This window comes from Teleopsis dalmanni, chromosome 1, assembly GCF_002237135.1.
Source record: "Teleopsis dalmanni isolate 2A chromosome 1, ASM223713v2, whole genome shotgun sequence".
Lineage (NCBI taxonomy): Eukaryota > Metazoa > Arthropoda > Insecta > Diptera > Diopsidae > Teleopsis > Teleopsis dalmanni.
This window is the reverse complement of record NC_051846.1, coordinates 194716268-194730452: the sequence shown is the minus strand read 5'-3', so window position 1 is coordinate 194730452 and position 14185 is coordinate 194716268. Positions and strand designations below refer to the sequence as shown.

General features: G+C 26.6%; 1 protein-coding gene across 1 annotated transcript in view; it reads left to right on the top strand.

Moving 5' to 3' along the window:
- The window catches only part of LOC119671037 (putative GPI-anchored protein pfl2), a 52624-nt gene that overhangs the window by 32686 nt on the left and 5753 nt on the right, over positions 1-14185 (top strand). The window lies entirely within an intron of this gene.

Below are 14185 nucleotides of genomic sequence, written 5' to 3'. Positions count from 1 at the left end.
ACTGTTAAAAGTTTTGTCCATTTTGATTTTCAATTTCATCTAGAAATTCGAAAATTTTCGAACATAATATGATGTTCGCAAGAACAGATATGGCAAATACAGATCGAGTATTTGTTGTTATACATACTCATATAAAATAAAATGAAAATAAAATGACAGCAGGTCAGTTATTCCAATAACACGAACATTTTCGGATATTTTAAATGTTCGAATTCGAGTATTGTTGAACTGTTCGTGTATCGTGTGTTATCGCACTTTGGAGCAATCTATTTATGAGCAATTAAACTCGCTATGACCTAAAAGTTTTTCGAAGTACATAAGATAAAAAAATATGCGCTGCATTGCACAATCTAGAAATCCTAAACCTCTATGCTTGGGTGTTATAACAGGAATACAACCTACACTTTATAACTGGAAGTTTCTTTCCCTCAGGATCATTGAATACTATTTAAAATTTTATGATTTTTTTTTGTAGAACTATTAGATAGGTAGCCTTTCGAATACCTAGGTAAGGATTTTTTCCATTTATACACTAACACATTGTTTTATTGATCTTCTGGATCAGAGCTGTCCAAACCAGTTATGATCGCGGGCCAATACAAATCACTGTATAAAAATATGTCACGGGCCGCATGTGGCTCACGGTCCATGCTTTGAACAACCCTGTTCTAGTTAATGTATAATTTAAGTATATTTAAAACATTTAAAAACAGGATGTTTTTTTACTAATAACTTTGTCAGATGCTAAACACTATATACAATGTGATTGATGTGAGGTTGTATATTATTTAATAACATAAGTTATCTATTCACTATCAACAATAAGCATAAAATATAATTGGTATAAACTGCTTCAATGTATTTATTGTTGAATTGTGCAGTTTAAATCAACATAAATTCAGATAAATTCTGTGTTGGTATCTTAGTATGCCAACGAATTTCCGGTGAAACGAAATATCACAATAATAACATTCGCAGTTATGAAGTGATTTTTGGTGGGTGTCTCTGCTTGGAAAAGAGCAAGACTGTGAGAAATCATATTATTTTCGGATTATGCTGACGTAGTTTTATAAACTTTAAAAATATCAAAAATTTTAACAATAATTTTGTTTTGCATTTTTTGCTTTCTACTAAAATTTATTTATTCAAAATATTCATAAACACGATGTTGCGTTTCTATGGGTAATTCCGGAAACTTCGTTTTGATGTGCTTTCAATCGAATTACAAGGATTGCGCATAGTTTCTTCTATGTCGCGCTGCAATTGACGTCATTTCTTTCATACTCGTATGTTAAGGATGCAACAATGCCTTCAAAAAATTGAATTTACCTACATGTACGTTCTACTGCAACAGGTGGAAATGGTTTCCCATTAAATATATTAGTCAAGCAATGCCAATAAATATTTTTATTTCATCATTTATTTTGTTAAAAGGTTAACTCTTATTGATTGACCTATTCTGAGTTACGTTTTAAATTAAATTTATTTCATGGCAATAAAAGAGCTATTAGATGCAATATAAATAAATTGTAGCGTTCAAACATGTCATATCTACTCAATATTTTACTTAGTTTTCAGTTGCCCACAGCTAATTATTAATTAAAGGCCAGTGAAGTAAAGTTAAAAGCTTCATATAATGACATTATTACATGCATTAATGAAAAAAAAATTGAAGTGAATAGAGTATGTGCAAGAATATAATTCGTGTGCTGTATAACATGGGTATAGTTTATCTATAGAATGAAAAAAATGGAATGAACGAACAATGATGCAATTAAATTGTAAATGGATTTTGTTTACGGCAATCTTTCACTATCGTCCTTTCAAATGATGGAATTTTATTACTGAACGATATTCAATTTTTTCCATTTTATAAAAAAATCACGAAGGTGCATTAATTCAATTATTTGCAAAAAGCTAACCACACATCTGATGAAGTCGAAACTTTTACAGTTGTCGTTTAAAACTTATCAGATATACAAAATATAATTGAATTTGTGCTGGAGTTCCAACCTGTTGTGAAGTCAGGTACTTATCAATCCACCTAGCAATAATGCTTTCGTGGTCCTACGTTTACTAGAATATTAAAAAAAACTCTATTAGTTAGACTCGCTTCCTCAGCTACGTTTTATCCTTTCAAAAGAGGTGTTCTGCTAAAAAGCGTTACAAAGGTGTAAAATAGGATTGAAAAACATTTGACTTAAGAAAAATTATTAAACTAAAAGGGATATCTATTAGAGCAAAAAACAAAAAAGTAATTTTTCATATATTTCTTTCAAATATTGACATGTAAATTACAAATCAAATGCCGCCAACAGGACAGACAGACAAATCAGGGCATATTAAAAAACTAGTTTGTTAGAAGTCATTGTCCTGTGGGTGGATCCTAAAAATTTTTTACCATATATCTCGTTTTAAAATGCTTGAAATGGTTTTGATATATCATATAGATTGTATATTTCATTGTTACAGAAACATTTTAAGTCAACAAACTTTTATTATATGTAAAAGTGAACATTTCGTCCCTATTTTTAATACCCCCTTCTCCACAAAAAAATTAAAGATTAATTTTTTTAACCCTATAAATATGCAATGAAATGAAATTTTGCATAAAAGCCTTGATAAATATGCAATTAATAATAAATTTTTAATGTGAAAGGGAGTGCAAAGATAGCACTAGGTGTATTAAAGCACTTTTATTTGAATACACCATATATTAAAAATGTCTTGTTAAGATTTTAAGTTTTGGTTCGTAGGGAGCGCCTGAAAACAATATCCAGACCAAAAGTAAAGACCATAAATTATTTTAAATTGAATTATGACAAAGAATTAATTTGGATATGACTTTAAGCTGATTTTTATTTTCATTGAATTTTTGTGCTATTAGCTGACACACTGACTTCTGTTCATTTAAACAAATAAATATGAGGTGACTTATAAGACAAGGACAAGAAGATATGGTAGTAATCTAATTTTTATTTTTTGTTTAATTTTGGTGCTATTGGCTGGCACTTTGTTTTCTGTTTATTTAAACAAATACATATGAGGTAACTTAAATCAAGGACTTACTTCGTAATTGATATGTACTATGCTATGTACTATTGATTCTAACTATGCTTTGGTCATGTTTATTAATTTTTCGTTGAATAGTTATACTCAGTAAACGTTTATGTGATGCAACTCTGTGGTGTTTTATGTAAAACTTATTTTGAACTGAGTTCTCATGAACTAACAAATGCTTTTAACATGTTTTATTATTAGTTTAAACTTAAAAACATATCTGCAAGTTAAATTTATCTACTCGTCCGTTTGATAAAGCTTTAATTTTGTTTTAAATATTATATATTCAAATAAATATTTTGCTTCAAGGCAACTTTTAAAATTATTTTGAAAACGCAATAAAAGACTTCTTTTCTCTTTTTATTTAAATAATTATTTTATGATCACTAATAAAAATGATAATGTAAAAATAAATTTATTGTATATATGATAAGTATGTGCAGTTTTATGACATTTACTTTTAGTTTATAATTAATAGACAATGTATTTATATAACACAGGTTTTTACCATAGACCCATACTGCAATTATTTCCATATATAAATTTCATTCTTAAATATATGAGTCAAAATTGCAATCCAAAGTAACGATGAACGTATAGACAAGTGTTTATACCTATTAAATAAACAGTGCCGAAATTTCATATTTATGTACTATAAATAAAGTTAATGAACTCTTTATTTTATTTAAATTTTATTTTACTAATGTTTTTTTAATATTGTTTACATATTCGTTTTATTTTTATGGGTTTTTTATATTCGTACATTCAATATTTAAATGTGCAATTCGACATTTACGTTTCTGTTAATTTGACAAATGCCTTGCCAAAGTTAATTGCGCTTTAAATGAATTTGCTAGAGAATCAATATTAAAAACAATAGCAAATAAAACTCAGACTTTGAGCAGTTGCTTATGAAAGTATTAGCAAATATTTCTTAAATATCTTTCCTTTCCAATATGACAATACGACAATTAAAACCTTGAACTTGTTAATTTAATTTACTGCATCATCGTATACAATTTTTTTACAGTTTATTGATTAATGATTAAATAAATTTTATTAATTTATAAAAATATTCAATTCAGCTTTCACAATACCAACTTTTTGAGATGCAATTTTTTATGTTTTTAAAATCATGGTATCATATATGTATACATATGTATATAGCGGCTATCTGCTGTCTTAGATTAACTTTAGAATAAAAAGACGATCATCGTATAATATATTGACTACTCCAGCTTTAGTAGATCAATAAAAAAAAACTAAGCTATACTTGGAAAATGTCACTTTGCATATGGTATGATCTACTAAATTGAATTCATGTCAATTGTAAAATAAACTCCATCACTCCATTATTAAAGCAGTCAAAGTCTAGTACTTGCAGTAAGCAGTAAAAATATTTCTTAAAAAGGCATACATTTTTACAACATTTTTCACATTTTTCTTGTTGCCAAACTCTCTATCTAGTAATTACTGGGGAGTTAAGGACGGGATTTCGTATTTATATAGATATACAAAATGTCTTCTAAATTAAAAGGAGTTTTTTACGTGTTTTATATTTATCGTTCTACATTGATTCTCTATGAATGTACTTTAAAAATTTTATAATATTTAAACAAATATCTAATTTTTAATAGTTCTAAAAGTAACTTATAGATTACACACTGCTATAATCCCACACCAAAGATCTCCCGAACTTGTTATTTAAAAAACATCTTGTATACCATATATGAAGTCATATCTATATTTTATTTTAAAAGAATAAACGTTTCATTAGTATTGTTATCCTGCTACAATTATATTATAATTATAAAAGTATATATATACATAAATTTTAAAATTCTTAAAAGCACAATATAATAAAGTGCAGAGAATTTATACAAATACATTTTTTTTCCGAAGATAACAAATTTTGTTTTTAATTTAATTATAATAAAAATTTATATACATATATATGTATAATTATCTGATTACCAAAATGTAAATATGCTTTCTCTATTGTTTATTTTAATTTTATCTTTTGTTGTGTAAATTGTGTTTATACAGTTTTGATAAAAGTTTTAATAATAATTTTTAATAAAATATTTTTCTTATATATTGCACTTATAATGTATGCATTTAATTAAATACTGTGTATATAAAAAATATATTAAAAAATATTCTCTCAGTTTATTCTAAGATAACAAAGCAAAATAAAATATAAATAATTAAATATTTTTATATTGTTTAGATCAAAGTCTATTGTATTTGTTGAAATATAAAAAGTGACTCAATATTTAAATACATCGAAATTAATTAATTATTTATGAAATTAATTTTGCCGTAAATGTGATGCAAAATTAATAACAGTGCTCGCCCAAAAACGCAAACACTACCTTAAGTGAACACTGGATTAAGTAAACAAAAATTTTGGTTTTGGTTATTTCTTGTTATCGAGCCAGCACTGCATGTATATTATTTTTATCATAATGATGAGGCATTATTCTTTTATTAATCCAAAATTTGTGTAATCAATTAAAGTTTATGTATTTCATTTTCATATTCTACTAAATTATTTTTAATTTTTATTTCCCCTACCGATTTTTCGTTATAGCTTATAGCAGTCTGGAGAAAAAGTGCACAACATAAAAATATAATATGTTCACGACCTCATAAGTCAATCTTATCGAATGTGCAAATCTGAGCAAATACTTTGTACTTTTCGAACTATTTGGGTAATCAGTTTTGTGTCAAATGGCGCAAACATCAAAAATGTAAAAAAATCAAATTATTTAAAAGTTCTGTTATGTAGTTCTAAGTTGAATAAATTATAATTCTCATTTAGTTTGCAGACATTGTTGTTAATTACATGTCTTTTGGAATTTTTTTTTGTGGACATTTGGAATGGAATACGTTTAAGTTAATAGTTCTTTGTTTATTTCTAGAAATTATATGCGCTCATTCAAATTGTGACACAATAACAATTATATTTATTTTATAATCAGTGAACATACATTGTTTGATAGGCAGTAGTTTGATGTAAGCTAATGCTATAATAAATAGTTTTATTTATTCATATTGTTATAAACGCAAAGAGGGGTTTTGAAGAAACCTCGCAGTTAATAGAGAGTAAAAGTGCTCAGGTGCACTGACTCAACTAGCCTCAACATAATAATAAATGCATTCACATTTTTTTTTTTTTTTTGTCAAATAAATCTCTTTGTCGTAATAATATCTGTAAAAGGGTCTTGGCAGGAAATTCGTTGTTAGTATGTAACTCAACATTTTGCCGCACTATTAAATAAAAAAACACGTTCTACATTTTTATTGGCCTTTCTTTTCGTACTGGACTTTTAGTTCATGAAACTGAAACCGCCTTCGAAAGACTTTAAGGCAGTACTTATTTCGTCTCAATAACGATCCTAGTTTATATAGGTTTAACAAATGTAAATGTTCTAATGAAACTATTCTCTTTAGTGAAAAAGAAGTGTCGAAGAAATAAGTATCTTTAGATCCAATGAAATTCTCTCGCATGTTTTTGGTTTTGGACAATTTTTTCGTCCATGAGCTGAGTGATTTAAATTATAGTGGGTGAGAATTATTATTATTAGTGCATCTGGGCACTTTTATTCTTTGATAGCTGGGGTGTTTCTACAGATTTCCATCTTTTTCACTAACTAATAAATTTATCGAAAATTTTTATATAGTTTTATATATTTTTATTTAATTAATCTTTTACTTAAAATAAACGTGTTCATCTCACAATATAATCATTCTTCACCCTCTAAATTTTTTCGTCAGATGTTTATTAAAGCCAGTAAAATACGATTTAAAATGTGCATTTCCCTTTCCGTTTACACGTTTACATATATTTGTTAAACGTCTATCTGCACTGAAAAACCATAGCCTATAAGTTCAGCCATTCTCTAGTGCTTGTTCGTGACGTACGGTGGAATAAAAATAATATGATTTTTTATTAAGTTTTAACTTTGCTTCTTCAAGAGCCAAACAATTGCTAAAAATAACGACGAAAACGCCAGCAATGTTAAGAATAAAACAATTTAAATAAATGTTGTTGTTGTTGTTGTTGTTGTTGTTGTTGTTGTTGTTGTTGTTGTTGTTGCCATTGCTGTTAGCAACAATTACAAAAATACACGAAAACCCTACCAACGACAATTGCTGCTAAGTCAAGTCAACGTAAATTGTTTGCTAAATACGCGAATGAATATCTTTTCGTCAATTTTAATTTCAGATACTCAATTCGTATTAAAATTGTTTATCGTCGTCACTCAGTTAAAGTTAAAACAGCGCAATTTTAATAAAATTGCTGCGATACTGTTGCTTTATATGAAACAATATTTTGTAGTAGACGGGAGGCGCGTATGCAACAGCGTCGCAAATAATATTGTTTATTGTTTTTAGATATTTCCACGGAAGCGATTTTGAGCTTGAAAGATAGAGAGTGAGAGAGTTTGTTTTTATTTGCATGGATTGTTGAGGGGGGTAATCAGACATCACACATCACACTTCACATTTTGCGAATTTTAATATAAAATAGACCGACCGAAATACTTTAAATTGCTTTTCGACTAGTGAGGAATGCGTAAAAATGATTTATTTGCTAATGAAAGCAATGCGATTAATACGTATTCTGTTAATCTTTTATTTACTTTTACAACTGAACCAACCTTAAGATAACACTAAGAAAGCTTCTTACTTTTCAAGTGTTTTATAAAGTTCTGTATATTTAAATACATTAGATTTTAAGTAATGTTGTATAGCCATATTCTTTTAAACTTTATCAATCTTAAAGATACAATCGACTCTCAGTATAATAAATACTATAATGTCAAGGCTTTATTATTTAGAGAGAATAATTTTAACAAAATAAAAATAAATAAATATAATTAAAATAAAAAGACAAAGTTACTTACAATTATCTGATTGTTCGTTAAAACGAAGCCTGTTATACAGTGTATTCGTTAAAACAACCCTGTTATATCGATAGTATATTCATTAAATTGAAAGTCTACTGTACTTGATTTATTTCTGTGTTGCACACGATTGCGAAATTGACTTCTAGTTTTGTTCTATTAGCACTGGGAAGCAAAGTTTTTCTTAACTAAATTAAGAAAAGATTATACCATATTTAACATTATTTCATTAGTTTTGCTCTATTAGCACTGACTGGGAAGTAGGATTTTTTAAGCAAATTACATATTCTCTATTAGCTTTTCAAATAATACTAGAGATCAGAGAGATAAAACTACAGAGACTTTATAATGATTTTTGATACTTCTAAAAAAAATATAAGTTCCTGAGCAAGTCCACTTCCAAAAGATGAACCGATAAACCGATATATTTTTGCACCTCATGAAATAAATTTATACTTGTAAAATGTTTAATAAATATTTTAGGTAAAATGAATAAATTTTAAACGGCAATGAAATATAGTATTAACACGAAAAAAAAGGAAAAAAAGATGCCAACTAACAGCACTAAAAAAAAAAATATTACTAATTGGCTATGTCTTTACTGCACATGACTTGCTCTATTAAATTTAATTAATTTTAACTACAAAATGAACCACTTCAATGTTAAGTGTTTAACTTGGCTTAAGTAAGTCTAAATTATATAACATGCTAAGTCTAAATTAATAATGCTAAGTAGCGAAGCTGCATCAATTTCGTGATATTTTCTGCATCATGTTATAAACATTTGTTGTCAGAATTTTGAATAAGCTCAGCTTAGACCTAAGCCTGGTTTAATACCAATAATACCATACAGCAATATAATATTTTAACATTATTTTCTTTGCTCTAAATTGTCTATACCGAAAAACAGTATAAGACTTAGATGTGTGGATGCATTTATTTTCCTGATTAATTCATCGGTCTTTTCATTATTGTATTTTAGGGTATTCTTATTGTATTACTTTATTTCTATAAGTTACTGATCAGTTTTCTTACTGAAGTTTTTCCTGCTAAGTTCTTGATTCAAATATCTTCCGTTCATAATAAAAACTTATTATGCTTATTTTTTTTTGTTTAAATTTTATTTTAGATTATATAATGTTTTAATTAAGTGAATTATAAATAAAAATTTTTAATAATTCACAATTGTTACTTAAATACTTTTTTGAAAAAATTAAAAATCTTTTAAACTATAAACTGTGAGAATGTTGTTGACAATGTCGTTGTTTTATAATTACAAAAGCAAAAAATATATGTATATATATAATATAATATATTCGCATGTCGCTTCTCGTTTGTGTAAATAGTTTTTGCCTTGTACTCATTGTGATTTAGATTTTTCTATTTTCTTATAATCTGCACTTCAGGGGCTTAGTAGCTATTGCACTGATACATGCAAGTACAAATGTATCTCCTCTCATTACAGAACGGAACGTAAGAGAAAATTATAATACAAATGTATTTTTCTAAGCATGATAAGGAAAAATTATAAGCATTCAATAGTTTTGACAAAAAAAATTATAATAATTTATTATTATTAATTATTTATATTCATTTCAAATTAACTTCTCAGAAACCAGGAAATTATATTCCATAGCTTTTACTGATTTTTTGATAATCTTGAAGTTTCGGAATGGGTTGCTAAAGCAGTGTCATTATGAAGCTTATTGGAACAGAGTTCTTTATTTTTAACTATTATCTTAACACTGTTGATTAAAAAACGATATATTAGTATTAATCATCTATATGCCACATTATCAAGTTCCAAAAATATATTAAAAAAAAAAAATTTATTAATTACTAAACCTTGTTCCGATTTAAAATATATGAATCTATTGCTACCTTTACATTACTGCACTTAACTCGACAAATATAGATGAATATGTGCTATTTTCCATACAAAATCCATATAAAAAAATGCTTAACAGGTTCAATTAGTTTAAGTGTAAATACAATATAATACTAACAATTTTTTTTAAAATAAAAACTTCATATATAAATTAATTATTGAAATGATGATTTACGTCATTAATTTGTATAGACTTCTGATGTAACTACATCTATTTAACCTCTTATGCATTCAACAATTTGTCGAATTTAATTAAATCAATACTCAAAGTGCGCTTATTTGTTGGGTTATCTGCAAAAGTGCTATTTTTATATAAATAATAGTAATAATGATAAAGCGAAAAATAATGCTTAGGCATTAGTGAAATTTTGATACCCCTAACAAACTCTATTTGGCTATAATATAATATAGTTTTTATATGGCTTCACTTCACTTCCCTATTATCTATCATAAAAAGTGATTATTGGATTCCAATTTCTCTTGATCGTGACAACTTATGCAAAATCCATTATGTCACTGCTGAAGCTTTGGTGTAATGTTATAGTGCCTGTTGGTACTCCAGTAAGTACACAAACTACAGGTGTTAGATCCAAAAGACTTTTTGATTTTATTCTTGTCTTATTTATCCCATAAATCTCTATATTTCTCGAGATTACGATATAATAAAAATTGATTGATACAATTTGTTAGGTATATTCCAACATTTTTAAATAAATGAAATATGTAATTAAATAATTTTTCCTATTCTATAAATTCTATTTAATTCTTATAACGTTATTCCCGCTCCTTAGCAATTCCTTTTACAAACGCGGGCATAATATAAAGGTTGAAAAATATTAGCTATAATTATTTCTTTCAGAGTTGTAAAAAAACAGCGTTAAGTCTGGTTGAAACAAATTGGCATCACTTTTAAAATATTTCAAATAATTGTTTCTTGTTGTGTTGAATATGAAATATAAAAATTGTACACTATAAATTTATTAATTTAAATAAAACAAAACAAAATGGTTATTAGAAGTGCAATGGTGAGCATTTTTATCTTGTACATATATTTAAATTAATTAATTTTTTTTACGTATTTGAATTTATTATTAAATGAAATGCTGGAATTTTGCAACATATTTCTAATTCACAATAGACTGATTTTTGAATTTGGCAGCATTAAAAGTAAATACGTAAAATTTTAAGCGAGTAAAACCTAACTCTGAAGATTTTAAGAGCATTGTTGTTGTTTCTCATGTGTTCTTTCGTTAGTTGGGAGTATTTGTTTGCTACTCTGAAAGAAAAAATTACGCATATTATATGTTAATTAAGGTTAATTACAATAGTATAAATGATATATATTTTTTGTTTTATAAATGAGCTACTTTATTAAAGGATATCATTCTTTTGCTATAAGAATAACGTCCTTGTACACTTTATTAACATCCCTCGTATAAATTTTTTTAAAAATTTTTGTTTTAATTAATTTTGTTGCATTGTTTAAAATATTTTATGCATTTTATAAAAAACAAAAAGATAAGTTGCTTTTTTAATTAAAAATATAAAAATACATTTATATGACAACAAGAAATTGTCAAAATATTTGCGCGTTGCATTGCAAACATTTTGTGAAGTATCTTTTTCAGTAATTCATTATTGTTGCAGTTTGCTAATTTATATTTTCTTTATAATTTTTATGTTGACATTATCATTATTGTTGTTGTTGCTGCTGGTAGTTATTTGTTGTCACTGTTGCTACGGCTGTTGTTGCTGTTGCTGTTGCATTTATTAGCGACAAAGTGTTGACAAGTTGCTTGCTTTATGTTGCTTAAGTTGCGAACAGCATATACTACTACAACAACACCAAAAACAACCAACAACAACGACGACAACGACAACGAAATCATTGATTTTACAATTGGAAGCCGCCGTCATCGACTTTGTGCTACTTTATTCAAGCATTTTGTCCTTGACCCAAAATCTCTGTATCTATTATAATTTATTTTTTGCAACTACGAGAACAGGTCACATCTATCTAATAGTTTCTACTACCAAAGTAGCCATGGCAATTGCTGTGCATTATTGTTGCTGTGGTTGTTGCTGCAGATATCCATAAGCGTAAAATAAATGTACGCAATTGCATCAGCAATTGCAACACAAACACCGGCAATATAAATATACCGGTAAAAATTTTTATATTATTTTAATTGTACATATCATATGTATCTGCAGTTATATATTTATCTACAATATATCTGTATTTTTGTATGTGTAAACAGTATGAGTTTTGTATTTTTGTTAGCAAAAGTGAATGAGTCAATTTCGTTTTTACTTTAGTTTTCTGTACAATTGCAAATTGCAGAATTGGGTCAAATTTTTCGAGCTCATTTGTAATATAATTTTATACATTTATATATATATATACTTATATACTTTTTGCCTGTCAAAATTTGTTAGTCTTTATAAATAAATATATATATATATATATAGCTTGTGTGAATTACAAGTCTATTTGGAAAAATGGGACACAAAAAACTATAAGTTTAAGTGTACTTCGTGAAAGGAAAGAAAACCTTAAATATTGCCCTAGTTTTATTTTGTTGAGTAAAAACTTATTGGAAAGGTACTTTTTACGAATTCATTGTAAAACTAAGTAAACATATTGAAATATATTGAACATAATATATATTGTTAATTTTTTCTTGCCAAAAGTGACGCGTCTTTTGACGAAAAGAAACTATTTAAAAGTTAGAAGGGTTCGAATAGAAATAAAAAGACAATTTAATTAATTTATTGAGTTAAATTTTAATAAATTAACTAAAATTTTTGTTGCGGTCTTTTTATTTCTACTCGAACTCTTCTAAAATTTATTTTGGTTTTATTATATTTATTATTATTTATTTTTAATTTTGGATTTAAAATAATATTTGATCTGCATAATTTATGATTTATTTTGTCCTAAAAACTTTTCAAAATTTAATAAATGAATCGCAAAAAAATCAGATTCCATTAAGTGCAATCCAACTATTTAAACAGTTGACACATCCTTCTATACATTAGTAGAGAGATTGCGATAATTTTCAACGAATATTCATTTATAGCCACAACGACTTGAAACAATTGAAGTATAAAGTTTAACTTCGAAATCAGAAAAAACTCAAACAGCAACAATTAAGAGCGCTTGGGGTATCACTCTTGTACGACAAAAGTTCTTATTAAAGCGCTGACTTGGCACAAGACATCGCGAAAGACCGCAACTATTGTGGAGGAGGACAGCTTTATTAAAACTGGGAAATCGTTTATCGAACTCCGATTAATAACACATATTAGACTGTACTGGAAATCGTATGGCAATAATGATACTAATAAATGAAAAAAGGGAGCAAAGAAGGGGGGTTATGGATAAATCTCTCAATGTACTTGCATTGAAAATTTTAGAACTGTAATAATATAAATAATTGAAGTCGTTTTTGATTACCAAAAAGACTGGAATAAATAGTTACAGTACCTTACAGTATAGAAATAATTTGATTCGCTGTCATCTAGTATGTAATAATAATACATAAATAGATGGTTGCAAAATGTAAAAATTATCCATTGTGATTTTGTATCTATAGACATCAGTTTATTTATATTTCAATTTTGATTTATCAGTGAGATTAACCCATGTATTGGAGTTTAAATTCAGTTCATTTTTAATTCTATTTTTATTCTGATATTGTAGATAGAATACGTTCCTTTTTTGTAGGATATATAAGAAAAACACAGGATTTCTAATAATATACTCCAAGAACTCTCTGAGCGGGCATACTCATTCAACAAATTTTTATCCGTTCCAGAGCGTTTTTCGGCTTAAAGGAGTTAAGTTCTTCCAAATAATGATATAAAAAATAATTTTAGTTTAGAAAAATTTTCCATTAAAAAAAAGATTTCCACTCAACAAGGACTTCCTTCATTAATAGAATTTTTAATTACATATATCAGTTTATTTATATATATATATATAATGCTATACCATAAGTGTAAAAATAAATATCTGAAATGCAGAATTAATTAATAAATTTTTATTATTGAATTATTAGTTATTCGACATCGTATGTTAAAAATAAATAATTGTACTAATTATTATTTTAACTTTTCACAATTCTTTCCCTTCTCACCCCATACATATCAAGTTAAATACATTTGTTGATTTTTTATTTTGTGCTAATTTGTAGTTACTTATTATGGCTACTGTCCATATTATATTGATTTTAGCTTTATCCATTGTATGAAATGTAATTCTAAAATGTGTTTTTCATGTTGTTGAATAAATATTTTTTTAGATAATTTTATAAAGCTT